General features: G+C 33.3%; 1 protein-coding gene and 2 long non-coding RNA genes across 3 annotated transcripts in view; 1 reads left to right on the top strand and 2 right to left on the bottom strand.

Annotated features, from left to right (window-relative positions):
* Positions 1–25211, top strand: part of LOC111044999 — a 187012-nt gene that overhangs the window by 6725 nt on the left and 155076 nt on the right.
* On the bottom strand, positions 13874–15723 carry LOC120349829. Its single transcript, XR_005570439.1, has 2 exons — positions 14713–15723; positions 13874–14259 (listed from the first exon to the last, which is right to left on the bottom strand). It is a non-coding gene; the product is annotated as an uncharacterized LOC120349829 (long non-coding RNA).
* LOC111062463 lies at positions 22246–23755 on the bottom strand. The gene is made up of 2 exons (XR_005570438.1): positions 23078–23755; positions 22246–22629 (listed from the first exon to the last, which is right to left on the bottom strand). It is a non-coding gene; the product is annotated as an uncharacterized LOC111062463 (long non-coding RNA).

The following is a 25211-nucleotide window of genomic DNA, read 5'->3' as shown; positions in this document are numbered from 1 at the left end:
TCCTCCTTCTTCTCATCCACCTCCTCCTCCTCCTCCTCCTCCTCCTCCTCCTCCTTCACCTTCTCCTCTCCCTCCACAATCTACTTCTACTTCTTCTTGATTTTCTTCCCCTCCTCTTATTCTTGATAAATAATCAATCAATCAATCCTCCTCTTCAACCACCACATTCTCCTACTCCTCCTCTTCCTCCTCCTACTCCTACTCCTCCTCCTCCTCATTCTCCTCCACCTCCTCCTCACCCTCCACAATCTACTTCTACTTCTTCTTGATTTTCTTCCCCTCCTCTTATTCTTGATAAATAATCAATCAATCAATCCTCCTCCTCATCCTCCACATTCTCCTACTCCTCCTCTTCCTCCTCCTCCTCCTCCTCCTCCTCTACTCCTCCTCCTCATTCTCCTCCACCTCCTCCTCCCCCTCCACAATCTACTTCTACTTCTTCTTGATTTTCGTCCCCTCCTCTTATTCTTGATCTACGATCTCCTCTTCTTACTGCTCTTTTTCTCTTTTCTTCCATCTCTTCTGTATGTTCCACTCCCCTCCTGGGTTAAGTTTTCTTCTTCATATTTTATCAAATTCTCATTCACTTGCCTTCTTTTCGTTTTCAATGTTGTTATCCACTGCTTCCCCTGTTTCTATCTTATCTTACCAATTTCCTCTTCTATGTCCATTTCCTGAATCGATCTTCTCTATTTTCATATGCTTCCTTTATCGTTATCTTCTTTGACATTGATCTTGAAGACATGAGAGCATAGAGAATAGGTAAAGGAGATGAAGTAATAGAAGAAATATAAGAGGAAGAGGAAAAAATAAGAAGAAGAACAACAGAAAGAACTAGAATTTGAAGAAGAAACTAATAAAGAAAAATGGATAGGCTACAGGGAAATAATAGAAAAAAATCTTCTTTTTCTCATCATCCTTCTACTCCTCATTCTTATTCTGTCTATCCCCCTTCTTCTTCTCTCATTCTCTTTCTCCATCTTCTCAGTCTCATCTCATCCTCTTTCTTTAAAAGCCACAGGTGAATTAAGATAGTTTGCTCTATATTTAGAGATGGCAATCTCTCAATCTTTGAGCCTCCACTGAATCGCCTGTGTTTCTGTATAATATGTTGCTTAGCACACCTTCCATAATAAACATGCCAGGTTATTTAAAACAGACCTCCAATAGCTGGAGAACGTCTGGCTCTCCTATTGTGAGATTCAGTTCCAAACTGACAGCATCCCTGATATAAAACATGAATGCTTCCTATTCAAACAATGCTGACAGTCTAAAGTAAACTTCACTTTACCTCCAAATAATCTCTATTGCTCAACAAACTAAGTTCAAGGATACTTCGAATCGAAGTCATAAACTAGGATTTTACGATTTTTATACTAGTTCTCTTGTCTACAAGTATTATTCCACTGTTAAAGCTCCATACTACAACTTCAATTTTGAAAGAAATTCAAGTCTATTACTAGGATAACCTACCACTCAAGATTTACTCTTTCAAAAAATTCGACTGAGTCACTGTCAATATTTTAGAACCGTTCCATAATTAAATAAGAAAACTGTATAGTTTAAAATGTACAGTTTAAATAAAAAACTGTGTAGAATTTCACAACATATGTGTGTTTTTATCTGATTTACTTTTTCCTTTCTAATGATTGTGCAATTTCTTCAAAATTGTCAATCTATGCGTTGTTGCAGAACTTGTTTTACTCGGAGAAGTTTCCTCAGACAAAACATTCTTAACAATTGGTGAAGTATGAGAAAGTCTTCAAGATTTTATTGTTGTAACTCTATGTTGAAAATAGACATGTTTCAAACAATATTGTTAACTTGAATGGATTGACTTGTATAGAAAATAGACATTGATGATCATGATTCTCGTAGGCTTCTCAAATTTAGAAGCGATAGATTTAAAATCTACTCTTAAAATGAGTTGGAAAATTAAAAGGCTTCAAGAGTGGTAATAAAATGTAGGATATTCTAGACCTTTATTAGGACAGAATCATTTCTTTTCTACAGTTTTCTAAAGTACTGATTTATGAAACCCGCACCTGTAAGTTTCCAAATTTTCTTGATATGAAATCAATACAATAAATTACTATTTTATTCTGAGAGTGATGCCTAAGTGGGTTCCAGCCTTGTGTGTGGGTAGTGAGACAGATGATTTTAATATAATGTAGCCCAGAAATAGAAGAGATAGGAATAATTTGTGTGACAATATAAATCCTCTATATCCAATATATTTTGGTTAATACACAACAATACAACAATATTATATAATTTTTTTCAAAGAACTTCAAAAAAGTTCTCTAAGTTCAGTATGTAGACATGCATCTCAATCTCCAGTTTATTCTCTATCAAGATTGAGATAACTACATTAATTTATTTATTGGAAAACAAGAATTTATGAGAAAGCAAAAGATCAAAGATCCGTTTTGCTTCCATTACAATTATAGATTGGAAATACAAAAAAAGCTAGTCCATTGTTTACTCTTGAAGTGAATTATGTCCCCAAGTATGGGGACATCTATAATTTTTAGTAGCAATTTTTTAGATTGCTACTGCATTCATACGAACGTTTCTCACAAGGAAAAAGGTCAATTCCTCGCAAGGAAAATGTTTCATAATAACAGAATCGCATGACAAACCAGGTTCCATTTAATTGTGTTGGAGTGGTAGTAAGTTGAGAACACTACATCTAATAATCCATTTTTGAATTAACATTATTGAATTTTGAATTTGTAAATCTTGTTCCAATATAGTATTGATGTGCAATGACAGGTAGTTCATGGTTTCCTTAGAAGTTTTTATAGTGAAGTTTACGTTTTTCGTTGGTCCTTGTTCGAAAATGATTGTAGAAAACTTTATTGTCTTAGATTGTCTGGAAAATACCTCGTCTTGTCTAAAATACTAGACCCGGTTGAACAAAACTTTTTAAATTCTATCCGTGATTAAAATCTTTTTGTAGTCTCGAGTTCGAATCTAGATAGAGTTGGAAACCAAGAATTATCGATAGCTTCAACGTGGTAACATAGAATGTTACAATGACCCAAAAAAAATTCCCCATACAGAACACGGAAATTTGGGGCTTATACACCACCTGTCTTGAATTCAGAGTAAGAAAGTCTTCACCATGTTATCTTCCAATATATACAGTCCCATTCCCGCGTTATATTATGTTGTCAGTTTTCCTGTTGTTACATCTTGGAGATCTCGGGAGTGTATTCTTCTTTTTTAGAAAGAGGAAAACATGCCAAAAGGTTTTCCTTATTCGTCGAGGCTTGTTCCCTGTATGGTGTATGCCTAGGCTATATCCAACTACCTACTTTATTGTTGGTTGCGTACTGCGAAGCCTATTCCATGCAAGCTATTTCGTTCCCTCGATGTCAGCCTGTGTGGAATTTCCTTCATAATAAAGGCTGCGAAGCTCGTGGGAATATTTGCTTTGTGGGGATCTTTGACCCAATTCCTTGGGATAATATATGGTGAATGAATCTCGAATTTACCATGAGCTGTGCCATTCGTTTGAGAGGGGAGCACTCTTTATAACTACTAGTAGTAGAGAATGTTCGTAGTTTAGAAGAAATAATACTGCTGCTACTGCTAGTACTTATAGCTTAGTGCTTAGTGAATAGTAGTAGTTGGTACTTCCACTACTTCTATTATTTGTAGTTCATACTTCTGTTTAGCTCTTGTGTACAGTCAAATTTGACGCAGTCTAACAAATTTTGATAAAACCCCATAGTTGATAATAAACTCTCTGTAACCAATAATATTATTCTACTTTTGATATAAGCGTATTCCTACGGTCTTTTCCGCATCAAAGTATTTATATTATTTTCTGAAGGGTGTTCAGAATTCATCTGAAAATGGACTCTCCACAAGTATTTTGAAAAACGTTTTTGTATAATCGCTCTTTGCAATAGCTACAATACAGTACTGCATATATTGAAACATCAACTCAAACATGAAAAAATTATGTAGATATCTTTATTCCATATCTATTAAGCCAGTTACATACACATCGATTTTTGACCAAATTAACCGTACTTGGCAAACACATGAACTCATAACCTGTTTGCCAAGCTATGTTCAATCTAATAGAATGTATAAGAACGGCATAAAAATCGATGTTTGTGTAACTAGATTTACGCTCTTTGCCAATGCTCGATCAGAGGAAACTTCTATACTATATTGTTTATCCTGATATAATGGATGAATATAAGAAGGAAGCGCCCTAAATGCTTACTTTATTCTACACGACAAATCTGTATTAGTCATTTTTCTTTAGTCCTTAATCAGTATTTTCAATATAAAAACATCAAATTCAATTAAAATACATATCAATAATGCCAACAGTATTTACCTCTTAAAAGAAGTAATATGTTCTGGTTCCATGATGTTTCATGTTAATATGGTGTGGTCTCATGTTAATTTGGCGTAGTTTCATGTTTTGTAGTGTTTTACCGTTGTAGCTTTCCCGGCAAGTTTTTCCCAACTAGCAGCTAGAAAGTTGGAAATTGGCAGTAAAACTCTTTTGATCATTATCAGAGCTGTAGTGAGATTCACTTCATACTGTCAGCATTTTCTTCAGCACACCTTAATGTTTCCCATTCAAACAATGCTGACAGTTTGAAGTAGCGAGTGTGGCTCGCGTGCTGGCCATTTCGAGAAACCCCAGTCTGATGAGATAGTTGGCTAGTGCTGGAATTTGAGGGCAAAGGGCGCCCCAAATAAGGTCAAGGTCAAGGTCGTTCAATTGATCTGGCAAAGTACTGCAATGCCTCCATGATTGCATTATCTCTTCTTGCTCTCCCGCACCCTTGATAGTCTAGTCCCATTCTTGATCCAATTCCATAGCAGGAGGAATTTGAAATCCAGAATTGGCAATACGAGTATATGAAGAGAAGCTTATGGATTATTTGTCGGGTGTTTTCTGTGATAATTACATTTTTTCCAACTATTTCTTTCCTGGAAGAATTCAATATGAGATTCTTCAGATGTTTTACGAACTGTACATGTATTTTTAGGATATAAAATCGTATAAACTGATTCATCAATTGAAAATGTCGAATCTTTTGACGTGAATATGTTTTGAGATACAGGTGAACAGTAATTTAAATGAAAAAGTTCAACTCCTACCAAGATGAGTTTGGCTTCAGAAGTCTGGATATTTTAGACAAGCTATTCGAAGGTTCGTTTGACCAGACAGAAAATAATTCGATTGTATCCTTTTTCAATACAACTGTACTTTATTATTTTCTCTCTGGTTGACTAATAAGTAATAACATGAATATAATTATGGCTACAAAACAATGTGACAAACGTTCTTTGAACATTCTTGGAGAATATTTTCTCCCATCATATATCGTCAAATTATAAATTGAAAAATTATCTCACAATGCTATAAATTACATGGTGGGATGAAATTTTTCCAACTCTAGCTCATTTATTACTTTGATAGAGCAAAAGATTATCTTAATTGTGGGTTCTGAGACAGTTTTCGAGTCCCAGCCAAGAGAATGATAATATTTTATTTGCAAATCGTAAAGCAAAACAAAACAATTAATCATCCATATCATCACCTTTCAGTTCAGAGCTATTAACCGGGTTATTGAGTACATTATTGTGATAGGAGAGTTGAAAGTAAATTGTCTTTTTTCTTCGGAAACAATTCCTACTCTAAAAAATCAACTTTTTTATTAATCTCTCATTTCAAATATCTCTATTCACTACAAAGAAGAAATTAATAGTAAATGAATAATGTTATAATATATTGAGTATTATATTATAACAGAATAATACCTGTATTATTCCTACCTGTATTTATTGTTCAGTATTCATATTGTTAAGTAGCACTAATTCATCCATGTTGAAACACATTCTCTGTGGTATTTTAATGTTTTATCTATCATGGTTTTTTGTAAAATAATTTTAATTTGGAAAAAATAAAAAGTGAATTGCTGGATTGACTTATAAGTTGCCTATTCATCGTGTACTACCAGAGAAAACATATACTCATATAAACGTAAACCTAGATTGTTTCATTCTATTAATAGTAAATTCGTATGGCTTTTGTTGGTAAAAAGTATATTCGTATGGCTTTTGTTGGTGGGGAGTCCCTTGCGGGAAGGTCCCACCGCCTGAATTTATATAATTTAAGCCGTCAATGGGCCTTACGACTGTCATACTTCAGCCGGGAACCGATAGTTTAACGTGCCCATCCGACAACACGGGAGTGATCTGGTTAAAAAACTTTTCGTAATGAGAGGGTTTGAACCCGGGATCTCTATGCTGCTACGCAAGCACTCTATCCACTAGACCACGGATCACTCCATAATAAAATAGTACATGAAAAATTGTTATGTTCTCTGTTCAGATCTAGGCATATTCGAATCAAATAACTTTGATGCAAATCAAATTCACTAAACTGAAAATGGCAATTTACTTAGTACCTACAAATGATTATCATTTATATCATGGACTCATCATTAATGTACGGTAATTGATAGACACAGGCATATCACATTGCCCGACTGGCTTCAAGTACCGGCCACTTGAAAACTTCTCAATGAGTTACAGTGTAGTCATTGAGTAGTTACATTACCAATTCAGCAGTTGGCAATCAGCATGTTGAATTGGTCTATTTATGTAATTTGGCTGAGTGCTGCAGCCTGTAGCAGTGGAGTGCACTGATCCCAAGTGATCTGTCAATCGCTTCCTGTCAAGTGGACTTCTGTTACCGAGCACGATAAATATAGACTACTAAGAACTTGAAGAGTAAAAACTTATTGCAATTGAAATTGATTCAAAGTTTAACTGTTCATATAGGATTGATTTGAACTCATTTATTTCCTCAACATCATGAATCCTTGAGCACACCATTGCGTATTGTCGCCCTGGCAGGGATGGCGACAGTAGCGGGACAATTTTTTAGCCAAGGCTTGAATAATTAACAGTCATCCCGCAGACGGAGATGATGATTCGCAGTGCAGTGTGCAAGGCTCTATTCACTTGATCATCGAAAACTGGTTGACTCAGTGGTTAGCATAATATCCAATACCAAAGAGGATAATAATAGGGTTACATCTATTTACTTTGCTACCTTAAATTGAAGAAGAAAAATAGTCGTATCTAAAACCTTTTCTTAAAGGTTTGAATAAAAGGGAACGTGTAGATCAAGGTCTACATACTATATATACTCCATATACTATATACTATATATACTCTACATGTAACTATTCTTGCGTATAGATAAGGGACCCCAATAGGTCATGTGTTATCAATAGTGCTACCGGAAAGATGATTGCTGGAGGCCAGCTCCACTAACTGATAGTTATGATTTTCAAAATTACTCTTTGATGGTTAGGATTCCACTTAGAACTGTAGTTTCAATCATACTCCACAATCATCCTTACCATTTTTTTTCAAACATCTTTATTGCCCATAAAAACAAAATACAAAATAAAAACTTACAAAAGAAATATTCTAGATTATAATAAACCATTACCATTACCTACTCACTCTCAGCAAAAAAAGAGCATCATAAAAAAATGTACAATATCACATTCAATGAAGTGTTTATCGGTGAGATTGTCAATATATTTATCACTTTCTGTCCCAAACCATGTTCATTCCAAGTGGAATATAGTTTTTCGGATTGATTTCCACGGTTTTTGCAGATTTGTCGCCCAGTGACTTCGGACTCTTACTTCAGCAAAGTAAAATTATTATTAAATAAACTGTTGAGGAAAATGAAATATTGTGAGAATAAGGATAATAATATAATGACATCAATAAATCGGAATGAATAGACATGGAATACAAATACATAGATTATAATCAGTTCATATAATAATAATAGTACCGTTTGAAATGAATCAAGAAAATTTGTCTCTCATTAACCAGCAAAGCATAATAATCAGTGAATATTCTTCAATTCAATAACAACATAATTATCTCACTGGCTTGGATTGTTTATTTGTTCCCTGTAGATCTGCTTCTCTATGTTCTGTCAACTGAACTGGAAATAATCACCAATGTTTTCATCTTGATCTATTGATGACAAACGTAACGAGTGTTGGAAGGAGAGGGAGAAAGGTCTTGCAAAAATAGTCGTTGAGCGTTTTCTAGTTACTTTCAAGTGTTTCTTCTGAGAACTGATGCTGATTTTAGAAATGACCGCATGTTGTGTGGGACCTGCTTCAGGGTTCATGCTTCAGGTTTTAGCGCACTTTGGACGACAGACAAAAGTAATGAACGAAAGACAAGACAGGGACAGGCTTTTGAGTATTGCTTGCCAGTAGTTGTCTTAAATCTCTTTCAACGTCTGCATTTAATTTTAGCAGCTTATTCTGACGCATATTCGTACGTGACTGTCAAGTCTTTAAGCTTGATATTGCACTAACTTATTTATATGTTTATTCCAGACTGGTTCGTCAATAGCTTCAAATTTCAAATAGAAATCTATCCATTACAGAAACTGTATTTTTAATAGTGTACCCATGCAACAAATTTGAAAAATGACTCTAAGCAGTATGGTAGTGTTCGGTAACAAACATACAAGCTACAACATGCATCCAAGCCCGGATAAACAGCCTCATATAAGCATAATATCATAGCCACCTCTAATACAAGGCCCCGGCCTACGATATTGCAACATCGCAGTTTAGGCCTAGAATCTAATACATGATTGGTGAATAAGATTTTTAAAAATACCAGCTAATCTTTTTTCTAGACTCTAGATTCTAGGCCTACACTGCGACGTTGCAATATTGTAGGCCGGGGCCTTGTATATTAGAGGTGGCTATGATAATATTCTATAAAAAATGGTTTATTTTATTGATCTATTGCGATTGGTTATGCTATAACCGTCTCTCTCTTTGGTTTGCTTGTGATTGATAGAATTCATTTTACTGAAATCCTATTCAGATGCTGCTCTCTCATAGATTAGCTTGTGACTCATTAGATTTTCTCACTTACCTCAAATGTTAGTCGCCATGGCAGCAAAAATACTACTCTGTTATTGGTTAGCTTGTGATTGGTTAATATCTCCACAATTCAACTCTCATTGACTGTTGACATGACGACTGAATTTCTAATATCTTATTGTTTGGGTGGTAATTGGTTAAATTCTCCCGTTGGCACCATAGAATTGCTGTTTTTGCATTGGTTCAGCTTTTGATTGCTTGAATTTTATATTACACCAAGTAAACTCCTATCGGCTGTCGCCATAACGTCGCAATCGCTACTCTCTCATTGGTTGGCTTGTGATTGGTCATATTGGTGGTCATTGTCATGATAACTGCCTTGCTTTAGTTTCCTGCCCCTAGCTCCATACGGATACTCATAAGTTTTCTGCTAAGTTTTTTCAAATAAAAATATTGTTTGTTTTGAAGCGTTAATCGATTATCTAAATGATGTGACACAATACTTTCAAATTTGGACTGTGGTGTAGATTGCAATAAAAACAGTTTTGAGATCTAAACATCTTCCAAAGTTCTGTTTTTGTAAAGAATAGAAAAAGATCAATGAAATTGCTTTAATGTTGCGTTAATACACATTGTCGTATTATTGCGCATTCGATTTCATAGTTGGATACTCTCGCTATTACAAATTGATCACAAACTCTTGCTATCCATCAACAATTATTGCAAGAACCTACACCATTTCTTTCATTCTTCTTCCAAATATCATGAACTCGACCATTTTCAAGAAACAATTCTGATAAAAATCACATGAAGTGGAAAACTAGAAGATGCTCCAAGCTTGAATTCAAATTGAATACACCAGCAGTTACAAGTTGGGGAAGGTGAGAATTGTCTGCTTTGAATTTGAAGCACGTTTTCGATTACCAAGTCACCTGGTCTCATCCCTGTATCCGACGACGCGTGTGCGTGCGTGCGCAGCTTTATAAGAAGTCACATCCACTACAGTGAAATTCACTGTCTGTATTCTTCATAAATAACAAGAATGCTTCCCATTCATTCAATGCTGTCAGTTTGAAAGGAGTTTTACTACACTATTACAGTATAGTCTAGAATGTGTGTGTATGGATATTTGCATGCTAGCGTGATATAATGTATGCATTTATGTGCGCAACACAATTACAATTTGTGGCTCTATGATGAAGGCAAGTGTGTGTGCGCTGCACAATAATATTGCAATTCATCAGGTTTGATTCATGCATGTGGAATGCAAAAGCGTGAAGCTACACCTGGATAATGAAGTGGTCTAGATTGGCACGGCACGCTCCATACCAAGCGCATAATGATGCAGCATATCACACTTTGTGTCGGGGTGGTTTAGCGTGAGCAATTTGGCCTCACATTTAGCGGTGCATCACAATAGCCTGAGAGATAGGGTTGGTATAGCGTGTATTGTGAGATTCATATCAAATTAGCAGAATTAGTTGAATGGTACGGGCTAGTATTATTTATATGGAATTCTGCCAATTTGATTGGAATTGCATTGCTTGCAGTTCAGGATGCACCTGATTCTAAATGCAATGGATGCGTTCATATTGCATCCCATACCCTGGATTAAATTGAGTCACGCTTGCTGTGATTGATCTAGGCAACTGTGATTAGTCAACATATTGTTTCTAGCGTAGATTCTTATAATCCACATCCATTATTATACTAGGTGTATGACTCTTACTCTTAAGCATCATTTCCCTAACATATTGTTAATGCAATAAATATAATGATTTGGTTTATGTTTTATAATAAAATACATCATGCCGTATCTAACTATGCTAGCTGTGATGAGTCAACAATTTTGTTTCTAGCTTATATTGGTATAATCTACGATATTATGCTCGTTATATGTGTGAAGTGAAGTACCTCTCTTATTCTTGACCATCGGTTCCATAATATATTCTCAACGCATTGAAAAATGTGATAGAATCACACTAAATTACATCTCGCATCTAATAGAAACTATGCCCGGAGAACCAATGAGCGTATCTGACAACGATGCAATGCCGTAATTTTACTGTGATCAAACTCAATTGAATTTCCATGCAACTGACCTCCAGCTTTTAATACTGATTCGGATTCAATAATTGATTTTCGGAATACCTATTCCAAAATTTTGGTCAAGTAATAAGCTACTGTGAAAACTTGAGAGATAAAAGTAGTAGAATATGTAGGTGATTGGGCTCTGAATTTCCATGAAACAGGCCGCGGTGTTAAAATCTGTAAATGGCTATTGTGCCAGTAAAGGAGCAGTTAAGTCAGGATGTCTAATTATAGAGGAGACGTAAACTGCGGCGATTGGGGTGCTCTGTTGGGGGTTGGTGGGGAGTGATTCTAAGGGGGGTCACGGAAAGGGGGTGGGATTTCTGGAGGGAAAGGGGAAGAGGAGAAGCGAAAGAGGAGGAGGAGGAGCTTTTGGCAGCGATATTCGCGGACTGAAAGTCGCGTCAGCTGTTGTGCGTATTCTAGCAACGTATTCTAAGCGACGTTGAGTAAATACGTAGAGTAGTCGAGCGACACTTAAGTAGTGCAGTGCCAGTGACGTTCTTCTCAGCGGTCAGTCTGTCTATTATCGACTTGTGCGTGTGTGCGTGTATTTGTGTATGTGTGTGAGTGCGTGACAGTCTGCTTCCACACATACGCACGTTTCTTGTGTAACTCAAAGTTTGTTCACACTCACTATTTTTGTGTAGCACACAATACACAAATGATGATGTTTGCTCAGTGATCACTCATTTTTTGGGTGAAAACACTAGTTTTGGCTATATAGAATAACTTTTGCCATCGCGTAGTTATTTCTAGTAATTGATCATTATTAATATTATATGAACAAATTAACTTGTATGATCATTAATCTACTTCTATTGAACATAATAATTTCTAACCTTCATCATCTTTGATGGATTATCTTAATTCATGAAATAATGAAAATATTCTAATACTTTCTTCCTTGTTTTCATGGAATTGTTAAACTAATGCATAAGAATACGTACAGTTCCTTGATAAGATAAGTTCTATTCCGTTGAAAGTCTTCAATAATCTTGATCCTTAAATAATACACTCCTTGTATTATATTACCACCCCTGTGGTAGTTTATTACATATGCCCTTTTTTGTAATCAGGTGCAGAATATTGTAGAGTGTTGTTAACAGTGTTCTTATAGTATTGAATGAATCTCCACTTTATTAGGTGAAGACCAAATCAGAGTTTGATATTAGATTTTCAATAAAATAGTAACTCCTGTTACTTATAGATATTACTTAACCTATACTAATTGTATGAATCCATTCAATAGAATTGTATATGTGCAATCAAGTATATTAGACGAGTAAAGAGTTCATATCTCCAATTGCAATAAATCAAGTCATTTTCAGGTTTGAAGGTGAGTGTAGTGTTCCATTGTATGTAGTCAACCCTAACTTTGAATAGATTTCATCTGCATGTAGGCTGAATGAGTTCAATTCAATTTATTTACAAATTGTGATACATTACAAAGAAAAATTACTTAGAAAACGGAATTGTTAATTTTTCCCCACATGAACCACCCTCTGTGAATTAGGAGGCTCTTAGATTTCCAATACTACAAGGAGAGAGATCCCAATAGAATCAGAATATTATGAAAAAGGCCTGGAACTTAGAACAAAGAAACCTTTATATACCCACTATCAAAGCTCATTAGAGAAGCAAGACTCCCTGCAAAATAGAGATAACATATTCAAAGATAGCTTATTTCTCAACTTGACAACAGGAGTATTGATTTGAACATCAAGAGGTGATTAATCATTTCTCGGGTGTCGGAAAAGGGAGACTGGAGAGCCGTGGCTTTTACGTTGTGTAGGCTAATGTGAGAAAGGGCGCTAAAAGGTTAGGAAGCGCGGCCCTAGTTGTTAATGGACCCTGTGGAGGGAGTAAAGAAAGAAAGTAGTACTTGAAGCAAACAGGGGAAGGAGAATGATGTCTGGAGTCAAAAGTCTCTTCTCAGTTCTTCTAACCCATGTGGTTATGTGCTGCTGAGCTTTTAAATTCTAGAACCGAATCAAAGTTCAGAGTTTAACTGCCGTTAAATTTAGAGTTTATTAGCCGTTGTATAGTTATTCTAGAAACAAAAATAGAGATGAAAAGGTTTGGAATTTATTAAGGGAATTGAATACACAAAACAGGAAAAAATTGATTGTACAGAGTATTCAAAATGTTCTGAAATACATCTGTAAGAAGAACTGTGAAATAATATCGCATGAGATAATTTTGCATGGTAGCAGTAGTGAAATAAATCTGTATTAGCTTCATCAGTGATGGACCAAGAAAATGTATATAAGGGAAAATATTGTGAGATAAGACTATTCGCTTGGAGAAACAAATCTATCATTTCATTTATAGTATTCATTTATTAGTATTGATGAGTTCATTTACTTTGATAATATTAGATATATCTTCTGCTATCATACTTTATTACTATTTCTCACACAGAAATGATTGGAAAAATACAAAGACTCGTGAATTAATGAAATTCGATTTTGTTGTAACGGTACTAGAACTGTATTAACAATATTCCAGAGAGAATTTGCCTTTCATCTGAGCGATAAGATAGCGGGGCGACCATGGAACTAACCGCTTCTCCCCCACAGTATAGGCTACACCAAAGATATCATATTTGGCAATTGATAAATGTAATTTCAATTACTGTAATTGGAAATATCATTCAATTTGAAAATTGACCTACTTCAATACGGTTGGCAGTTCATGTAACAGATTAGGTCTATATTACTGGGAATTTCAATTTGATTACAGTTTCTATCATTGATTCCATTAACTAATACTCGTAAATCATAAGTATTGTCTTTGTTGATAGATTAATACTAGATCAAATAAATAGAATTTCCAAAAAATAAACAAAATTAAAATCAAGTAATTACAAATTTATTTATTATCCTGTCCCATTTATTTTTGCGAAGTAGTTGCCTGTGAATTTTCCATAAATTAATATTGGTTGTTTCGTAAATACCTGGTGTATTGAAGTGAGGAGGCCTCCGTACACTTTATTCAAATTTTTCACTTATTAATTTTTCACTGCACAAGAAGTTCTTGAAGTATCCTTTTTACGGCGAATTTAGATCTTTTCTGGAAATATTGGTTTCCTTGTGATGAGTTGGTCAGCAAGGATTCAGCTTCCATGGCCATAACTAAGACATCCTGTGATACTACGAGTCTACGAGTCTACGAGTCTATGAGTCTATGAGTCTACGAGTTTACGTGTCTACGTGTCTACGTGTCTACGTGTCAACGTCCGCTAAATAATAGAGAAACGAAAAGAATATATATAAATACTGTAATACTAAAGGAGAGATCAATAATACAGAATTTGCTCTTCTTAACAAAATCAACAATACACAAGATCTTTAATAAATTCATCAATAATAGTTTAAAGATAAATAATTCAAGATACTCGAAGTGAAGCTTCCAAAAGAGATTTTTAAAAAGAAAAATTATAACTTGAATAAGGCTTTACAATTTTATTTAATTATTTATTTGACCAGCGTGACAAAGATAATTTGATATTTATTTATTTATTAATTTAATTTTACTATTATATAAACTTGCATAGAAATATTTCCAACATTTTGAATTACGAGAATTAGAGCTGAAAAACAAATTTAAGGAAAGCTGGGATTAATTATAATCTGATCAGACTTGACTTATAAAACAATAAGTAAAGTATAATTATAAATAAATAATGCTTTACCTGTACAGCGGAAATTGTAGAAATTACTATGGATACATATGTGATGAATGAGGTTTTCAACAAATATAAATAAATTGCCATAACTTAGGCCAGCTAGAATGAATACTCAATTAAATTTTCGGACATGATTACTTTTCTTTTTTTTTTTTTTTTTATAACAAACAAGAAAATTTACATATTTAAAAAGGAAATAAAAAAAAATAAAGAAAATAATAATAATATCACAACTTGTGATGTATGAAATCTGTCTCTGATCAACTACATATTGTAATAAATAGAAAAATTTAGCATAAGCTAAATAAAAATGGAATCAAAGGAAAAAGTTAAATTTACAACCTCCACTCACGAAATTCAGAGACAGAATGGATCATCGAGCGTTGAAGACGGGGTAGCAAACAAGACAGTGACGTAAGCAAAACGGAATTATCAAAATTAGACAAAGAAACTAGAGAGAAAGAGCAATGCAAACTCAAAGCTACCAACAAGGACAGAAAAAGGGAGAAAGAAAATAGCAAAAAAGAACTGGAGAGAACAAGAAAGTAGATTATTCGAAGGGTACAGCTCGATCCCATAAGTGCATCTTTGTCTCACTGAGAAAAACAAGCTGATAATACAATCGAATTTAGAACCGAAATAACAGAAAAACAAGATAAAAATAATCACGTCCAAAATTGTTACATACTCCCTCCACTCAAGTGTGTGAAAGCTACATTCTAAAAAAAAAAAAAAAAATTTGAGCTAGCTAAAATAATTTTTAAGTTGAATTAACATATATATAGAATTTATCAGAGAAGAATGCTTCATAAGAATTTGAGTTGAGAAATATTCACTCTTAGAGTTGAATTATTCCAAGAAATAAATCATCTATTTGTAAAATTATTAATTCAAAACTCAACATCAAATAAAAATCAAATAAAAACTCTTGATTACAAATTCAATGAAGATCAGAGGTGGAACCTACTCAATAGCTGAGTAACCAATGAAATAATAAAAAAAAAAAATTAGAATCTAACAACAGAAGAAACTAGACCACAATTAATGCAGGGATTGGCCACTCCCAACAAAAACTTGAAGTCTTTCAAACAAAGAAATATCTGAACATGCGTCCACACTCAGATTTCAAAAGAAAATTAATCAGTTCTCAGTCCCAAAGAATATATTCCATCTCTAATGATCATTTGCCTACCCCTTTTTTTTATATATATATCTTGATCCTTTTTTCTATTCTAACAAAATTCATACACTCTTGATAAAATTTGAAAGATAAATCACTTGACATTATTTACATACAGAAACCAATATTTTTCTACTCTATTACCCAATTAAGTGATAATAATATACATTTTCAAGTATTTTATCATTTATCAAAACTCTTCTTTTGATTCACTTTATTCCCTTACTTTATTTACAACAATCTGATGAAATAGAAACACTGCTATTCACCACTATTCATCAAAATTCATTAACACTAAAGTAAAATTATAACTATAAACTATTTCAATAATCTATCTAATAATATGATCTCAATAAAATTTCTATCTATTTATAGGCTAAGATAGATTCTTTTGTACAATATTTTACACAATTCCATAAAGAAATTAAATAAGTGAGTAAAGTTAAAATTTCAATAGGTGGCGCGCTTCACCAAAGAAAACAACTATTTACTCTTCAGAAACACCTAAACCAAAGGCAACACAATTTAACCAGAAGTGAAACGTTACAGAATAAGTGAGTTTCCTACAAATAACCCAAAGAAGAAAGTATCAATGAGCCGATCTCTCAGTAAGAAACAACAGAGACGAAACCGTTACCCTTTACTTCAAAGATAAGAAGGAAGAATGAATACCAGGCTACATTATCCAAAACAAGGAATTATGAATTATATTTCTTTAATTGTGAGACATGAGCCTTTTGAACAAAGCGATTAGTAATAGGGTCAACTAATTCAGCCGTAACATCAGATAACCATCTTTTTATTTTTAGCGGGCCACGATACCGGAAGCTTAATTTTGTACAAATTTGGTTGGCTTTATCACTAAGAATATGTGTCCGGACCCATACAAGGTCATCTATAGCAAAAGGAATAGGGACACGGTTCCTATCATAGCGAGTTTTTCTATAATTATGACTTTTCATCAATTGCTCTTTAGCCTTTTGCCAAATTTCTACAGTGTTCTCATCGGCAGTATCAGGTAAAATTTCATTAATATTCCAGATATTCAAAAGAGGTTCTTTAGGTTTATAACGGAACATCAGAGAAAAAGGGGTGCACTTAATGCTATCATGTTCAGCAGTATTAAAAGCTAAAGCTAACCAATCATTTACAGTATCATCCCATTTATTCTGTGAGTTTGCATGAAAAGCAATGAGAGAGCTACGCAAATTACGATGTAATCTTTCAACTATGTTTGCTTTAGGATAGAAAGGTGAAGTCGTATTATGACGAATTCCTAATTGAAAACAGAAATTTTTAAACTTGATTGATTTAAAAATTGATGCATTATCACTAATAATTTGTTTAGGAGTAGAGAAATTCGCAAAAATACCTTTCAATGCTCTAATTACTGATTCAGAATTAGCTTTTCTCAAACATTTTAACCAACAGAATTTACTGAAAACGTCAATTGCACTAAAAATAAAACAGTTATTCTGTGATGTGCGTACTAATGGACCAACTAAGTCAATATGTATCATCTCAAGAGGTTTTTCCTGTATTTTTGATGATAAAAAACCGTAATTGGTAGCCTGAGCTGGTTTACTTTTTGCACAAAGAGTACAAGATTTAACTAAATAAATTATATCTTTCCTCAAATCAACCCAGTGGAAATTCTCTTGAATTTTTGAAATAGTTTTAGCAATGCCTAAATGAGCACCAATCATACTTTCATGATAATATTTGAAGATTAAAGGAACAAGAAGTTTGGGTATGACTATTTTTTGTTTTTCCTGGTTTCTTAGTTTTATCACTAATACTCCTTTAGACAAACTATAAGGAAACTGATCAATATTATTATTAATCTTTTCTATTATATCCGCTAAAATAGGATCATTCTCTTGGTGTTGTTTTATGTCAGTGAATACTAGTGGAAAATCGGTAATTTTTAGTGAGTTTATTAAGTTTAGACTATTTTCTACTTCTATATGTTCATCTTTGACATCAATTTCAGGCAATTCACTGTCATCATGGTACATTCTGGATAAAGCATCAGCTATGCAATTATCTTTTCCCGCTACATGCTGTGTTGTGAACTGAAATGATAAAAGCCTAAGTATCCAACGACTAAGTCTACCAATTTGCTTGTCTTGTTTTAAAATCCATGCTAAGGCACTATTATCTGTTAACAACAAGAATTAGTGTGTTGTAAGTACAGTTTAAATCTTTCCATGCCAAAAATTGCTGCATAGCATTCGATTTCATATGTAGAATATTTGCATTCTTGTTGAGTGAGCTTTTTGGAAGCAAAACTAATAGGCTTTAGGATGCCATCAACATATTGAGAAAGGACCGCAGAAATTGATAAGGAGCTCCCATCAGTTTGCAACACAAACTGTTTATTAAAATCAGCTGTTATTAAGACAGGAGGGTTCATAATTGCATTTTTCAATTTCTGAAAAGCTTTCTCGTGAACATCTTCCCAAATAAATTTTTTATCCTTCTTTCTTAGTTCGTTGAGGGGTGAGGCGATTTCAGCGTAATTTTCAATGAATTTGTGAAAATATCCTACCATTCCTATGAATCTGGAGATAGCCTTGACATTTTTTGGTCTAGGGTAATTACGAATTGAATTTGTCCGAGCTGGATCAATAGTAATACCATGTTCACTTACTAAATTACCTAGAAAGGAGATTTGTTTTTTTGCAAATTTAGCTTTCTCCTTTTTTACAGTAAACCCACCTTGTTTAAGTTTGGACAACACTATCTTAATGTGCTCAAGATGTGACTCAAAATCTTAGAATAAATCACAATATCATCCAAATAATTTATTACAAATTTGAATTTAATCCCTTCAAATAAAATATTCAAAGCAGTAGATAAGGCTTGAGCACCTATTGATAAACCAAACGGTACACGAGTATAACAGTAAGTTTGAGTTGGAGTTGCAAAAGTAGTCAAGTGCTTAGAAGATGGAGATAATTTCAATTGATAATAGCTTTCAGTAAGATCAAGAACAGTAAAGAACTTAGCACCGTTAAACCAATGGAATGTACTCTCAATGTTTGGCAAAGGTGTAGCATCTAATGCAATTTTTTTATTTAATGCTCTATAATCTACTACCACACGATGGCCACCATCTTTCTTAGGAACTAAGAAACAAGGGCTGGAATAATTAGAAGTTGATTTCTCAATAATTCCATCATCTAACATTTTTTGAATTTTATTATTTAAGATTTCCATTCTTATCGGATTTAACTGATAAGGAGCTTTCCTTACGGGCTGATTGTCTATCAGACGAATTTCATATTCTATTACGTTCGATTTACCTAGTTTATGGGTAAGAACATCATCAAATTGATTTAATACTTTGTTTAATTCTACTTTCTGCGAAGAGCTTAAATCGTCCAATTCCACATCAGTACCAATTCTATTCATTTTCTTCAGTAATTCCAACCTGTGATTTTTTTCAAAAGAAAATTTGAATTGCGGTTTAAATCCAAAGAAATACCTATTATTGAATAAATCAGGAACTAATTTGGAATAATGAATAAAATCACAACCTAAAACAATAGGAATTGACAAATCATCATGAACAAAGAAACGAAATTTCCAACTGAAGTTTTCAATTTTTATTTTTAATAGAACTGACTCTTTCAACAGTAATTTACTTTTATTCGCAGTAACACAATGCTGAATATCCTCTTGAATAAGCAGATTACCATTATCCCGTAATATTTCAGTAAAAACTTTCCTTGAAATGATACTATAATCAGAACCAGAATCAATCAATGCAATAGAACTGACACAGTTATTTCCTAACTCACATACTATTAAAGGAGTGATTTTATTAATCAAAGCTCTAGTCTTTAACTGATTAAATTTCTTTTGCTTTTTTCTTTTTATTTTATTTTTCATTTTCTGATTTTTGTCAGTATATTTTGATTGAATTGATTTCTTCTTACCATTAGAAAAAGTATCACTACATTTCAAGGTATTAATTCCGTTTTCTTTATTGAATTTTTGATTGTATTTGTGTTTTGAAATTTTCTTTTACTGATATTTTCTTTTTATACTGTTTCCCAGCTAGTCATGCTTTTTTATTTTCACAAGAGTTTGCATAATGTCCACTTTCATTACATTTAAAGCAACGTATTTTAGATAGATCTCTAGTGAAATTATTATTAGATCTTTGGTGATTCTGATTATGATTTCTCGAATTACTGCTTGTACCTCTGAAATTTGAATTATTCATGTTGGATCTACATGACTGAGCTAGATGACCTACTTTGTTGCATTTGTAACAACGTCTTTGAGCTAATTCAACATTCATTGGAGATTTTTGATTCTTTTTATTAGTATTAAAATTGTATTTATTTCTTTCTAAATCCCCATATTGAATATTTTGAGATACTACTGAGATGGAAGTTAAGTCATTAAAACTAGTTGGTTTGGATTGGAAAACTAGTCTATTTCTTTCCTCTGGATTCAACCCTGAGCAAATATTATTGACTACGTCTTCCTCAGATTTTTCTAATCTTAGTAGTTTATTAGCGTCTTTGATTGACACAATGTAAGCAGACAAGGGTTCACCAGCCCTTTGTAAACGATAATAGTGGTCTCTTTCAATGATTGAAATCAATCTAGACGGAATAAAATGTTGCAGAATATCCTTATGAAATTCATCAAAACTCTTATTTGTACTCATAGCTAAATTCAATCGATCGGCGAGAGGCCCTACAACAGAAGAGTGAATGATATGGAAAAGTTGCTGATCTAATAAGTTCGATCGTTCTTTTATTTTCAAACATATTTCAATGAATTTCAACAAACTATCAACATTCAATCCGTCAGTATTCGGAAGTTCCTTCATCAGACCTTCGATAGGATTTGATAATTTATTATACAAATTACCAAATAAAGGTGAAGACAAGTTGGCTGCTAGGTTTACCCTATTAGTATTGAAATCACTACCGAATACAGTCCTACCCAAGTTTTCATTTATTGTAGCATGTACCTGTTCTACCATAGAGACAGTATTACTATTATTTATATTTTCAAAATCAGTAACTTGAATATCAGGATTGGTAACATTTGTTTGTGAATACTGAGTAACATTTTGTTCCATATTACTTGTACTAGGAATTGGCGCAATAAAGCGATTTACTGTATTAGTATGAAGTTTAGTATTCGAATCGTGTGTGGGATTATTCATTTTTGAATCGGTGTACTGAGACTGCTTTGTTTTTCAAAATGAGGCGAACTAGATCTACTAAAGCATTCACACAAGTCGATCAATTTAGTAAAAGTAGCCTGAGCTAATACAATAGACTCATCAATACCTTTAATTAGATTTTGGTCATTTGCTTCTTTAGCATAAGTTAATAATTGAACAATTCGATTGAGAATATGTAGAAAAATGGATAACGCTTTATGAATGTTTACCTTTTTATCAGGAATACTCATAGAAAGAATTTTCTCCAAGTATTCATCTTCCCCTGTCAATAAATCAAGGATTTTTTTTATAGCAATTTTACTAGACTCATCATCGTAAATAATTCGTGCAATTTTTGGGTCTGGATTGCTAACTAATGCTCGATACTTTCCCCTTAAAGTGTCTACATCATTGTCAATAACTGTATCTGTAGGTACTCCCAATGTTTCAAGTTCGAAAAGTAAATTCTCTTTAGTAACAAAATTAGGATTGAATTTTCTAATAGGAATCAAATTGAAATTGAAGCACTCTTCAACTGATTTTTTAACATCCCAATAATTAATTATTTTAGATTCCATAGATGCTACTTTATTCGGTGAACCCATATTATCATTTTCTTAAATAAATTATTAATATGATTATATAATACTTATAATTCGAGATCATTTATGATGAATAATATTTGATTTTGTATTTTAATTTTAACCTGAATCCTCCCCACCATCAATGAAAGAAGAAAGGATAAGAACAGCCGAGACCGTCACACATCATTCAATATTATTGATAAATCAATGAAAGAGTTTGCAAGCAAACCTCGCAGAGTAAGGCGCAGTTGAAATGTTACCTCAGTTTACCGCAGTTGAAATTAATCTTTGAGATGGGAAGGAAATAATCCTCCGAATATTTAAATCAATAAATTGAATATATAGTTCAATATATTAACTAAAATATTCCATTTATTTAATTTCCAACCCCTTCTAAGTAGCAACATTTATAATTGAATGATATGACAGCTCAACAATTCAAGATTTACCCCATTCATTACTTGTCATTGATGATTGTTAGGCATATTCAATAATCAACAATAAGATTGTAATCATGTTTGCAATTTAATATACATAATAGATCAAATAAATAGAATTTCCAAAAAATAAACAAAATTAAATCAAGTAATTACAAATTTATTTATTATCCTGTCCCATTTATTTTTGCGAAGTAGTTGCCTGTGAATTTTCCATAAATTAATATTGGTTGTTTCGTAAATACCTGGTGTATTGAAGTGAGGAGGCCTCCGTACACTTTATTCAAATTTTTCACTTATTAATTTTTCACTGCACAAGAAGTTCTTGAAGTATCCTTTTTACGGCGAATTTAGATCTTTTCTGGAAATATTGGTTTCCTTGTGATGAGTTGGTCAGCAAGGATTCAGCTTCCATGGCCATAACTAAGACATCCTGTGATACTACGAGTCTACGAGTCTACGAGTCTACGAGTCTACGAGTCTACGAGTCTACGAGTCTACGTGTCTACGTGTCTACGTCAACGACCGCTAAATAATAGAGAAACGAAAAGAATATATATAAATACTGTAATACTAAAGGAGAGATCAATAATACAGAATTTGCTCTTCTTAACAAAATCAACAATACACAAGATCTTTAATAAATTCATCAATAATAGTTTAAAGATAAATAATTCAAGATACTCGAAGTGAAGCTTCCAAAAGAGATTTTTAAAAAGAAAAATTATAACTTGAATAAGGCTTTACAATTTTATTTAATTATTTATTTAACCAGCGTGACAAAGATAATTTGATATTTATTTATTTATTAATTTAATTTTACTATTATATAAACTTGCATAGAAATATTTCCAACATTTTGAATTACGAGAATTAGAGCTGAAAAACAAATTTAAGGAAAGCTGGGATTAATTATAATCTGATCAGACTTGACTTATAAACAATAAGTAAAGTATATAAATAAATAATGCTTTACCTGTACAGCGGAAATTGTAGAAATTACTATGGATACATATGTGATGAATGAGGTTTTCAACAAATATAAATAAATTGCCATAACTTAGGCCAGCTAGAATGAATACTCAATTAAATTTTCGGACATGATTACTTTTCTTTTTTTTTTTTTTTTTTTTTTAACAAACAAGAAAATTTACATATTTAAAAAGGAAATAAAAAAAATAAAGAAAATAATAATAATATCACAACTTGTGATGTATGAAATCTGTCTCTGATCAACTACATATTGTAATAAATAGAAAAATTTAGCATAAGCTAAATAAAATGGAATCAAAGGAAAAAGTTAAATTTACAACCTCCACTCACGAAATTCAGAGACAGAATGGATCATCGAGCGTTGAAGACGGGGTAGCAAACAAGACAGTGACGTAAGCAAAACGGAATTATCAAAATTAGACAAAGAAACTAGAGAGAAAGAGCAATGCAAACTCAAAGCTACCAACAAGGACAGAAAAAGGGAGAAAGAAAATAGCAAAAAAGAACTGGAGAGAACAAGAAAGTAGATTATTCGAAGGGTACAGTTCGATCCCATAAGTGCATCTTTGTCTCACTGAGAAAAACAAGCTGATAATACAATCGAATTTAGAACCGAAATAACAGAAAAACAAGATAAAAATAATCACGTCCAAAATTGTTACAATTGGGAAGCCGGCGATCAGCGGCTTCAAATGATGCGTTCCGTTCTGCAGTTAGTTTGTACTTGTGTGTTACTCTCTGGGTTTCGGCCAACAATAAAACAACTATCAGATAAATAAGTGACCGCAATGGTGGACGCCGAGAGGCCGCTCAGTTCTGGCAAGTCTATTTTTGTTTTCAAGTTGAACGTTTTCTTTTTCGCATCTTTACGGCCCTGACTCGTTTAACCCAATTACTGAAATTTCGCAGACTGTGAGTCAACAGAGCTGATTCCGAGTAAATTTTGTGGGATATTTTAAAAATATTTTCTTCAAAACCTTTTGGCCTTTACTTGAACCGAAGAGGTATGATAACAACCCTAAGAATGTAAGTTAAGTAGATAGGAGTAAAACGTCTCATTCAAACTCAGACAAAGAATGATTGTTTATTTATCAACATCATAATCTAGCTGTCTCCATAGAGATAGTGAAAGACGTCAGCTGAGGCTTCCGTAACTACCCCCCTCCAGTCTTTACTATCTCTATTATAGAGATGTAAATAGAACTCATAAAAACAAAACATGGAAAACAACATAATAAAAACATTTTGGAAATCTTTCCTTACTCATCTTCATTATAGTTCCTTTTCGATCTTCTAATCTCACTCAAATGCACATTTCATGTCTACCTCGTCCATTGTTGTGTTGCTTTTTTACCTCCACTCGGTTCCTATGTAGTAGATCAATCACTTCATATGGTCCAACAAATCTATGATCCGATTTCGTTCTCTCGTGATGATTTTTCTTGAAGATTATGTCACCTACTTTTATTTTATTCATGTCTTCAGCCACCTCCAATTATACTTTTTTGTCCTCCGAACTTTCTCGTTCATGATTTTTCTCTCCACTTCTCTATGCTCCTCTGGATGCTCAACTAACTCAAATGGTGAAAAATTTGTTGAAGAATGTATGCTACTATTATATGCCAGAATAGCTCTTGCCATTGCTTCTTCCCCACAGATGTTTCTATCAACTTCTAATAAGTGCAAATGTTCAGTTAGCGTGCTATGTAAACGTTCCATCATTCCATGAGATTGCGGATGTCTACTGTAGTGAAGTGGCTGTCGATACCAAGTTCCTCTAAAAGTTTTTTGATCCGATGTTGTCGAATTCTTTTCCTTTATCCATTAACAACATGTTGGGGGTATTGAAGAGCCCAAAAAATGCTAGTAAATTTTGTTCCATGCACTTGGCTGTTTTATTCTTTAAAATCCATGCAGAAGCAAGCCTTGTAAAACAATCGATACTTCAGTATAGTAAGATACTTCAGTTTATTGTAATAGAAAATGTCAACTTGAATTATTTCTGCTGGTCTTGCGGGAGTAGGTGTGACCATCTGAGGCGTCTTATAAGGCTTTCTGTCATATTTTGCTATATTGCATGCTGCACACTTTCCTAGCACATTTCTTATTGTTTTGGC

The sequence above is a fragment of the Nilaparvata lugens genome, chromosome 2 (genome assembly GCF_014356525.2).
Source record: "Nilaparvata lugens isolate BPH chromosome 2, ASM1435652v1, whole genome shotgun sequence".
Classification (NCBI taxonomy): domain Eukaryota; kingdom Metazoa; phylum Arthropoda; class Insecta; order Hemiptera; family Delphacidae; genus Nilaparvata; species Nilaparvata lugens.
This window is presented reverse-complemented; position numbering and strand designations above follow the sequence as displayed.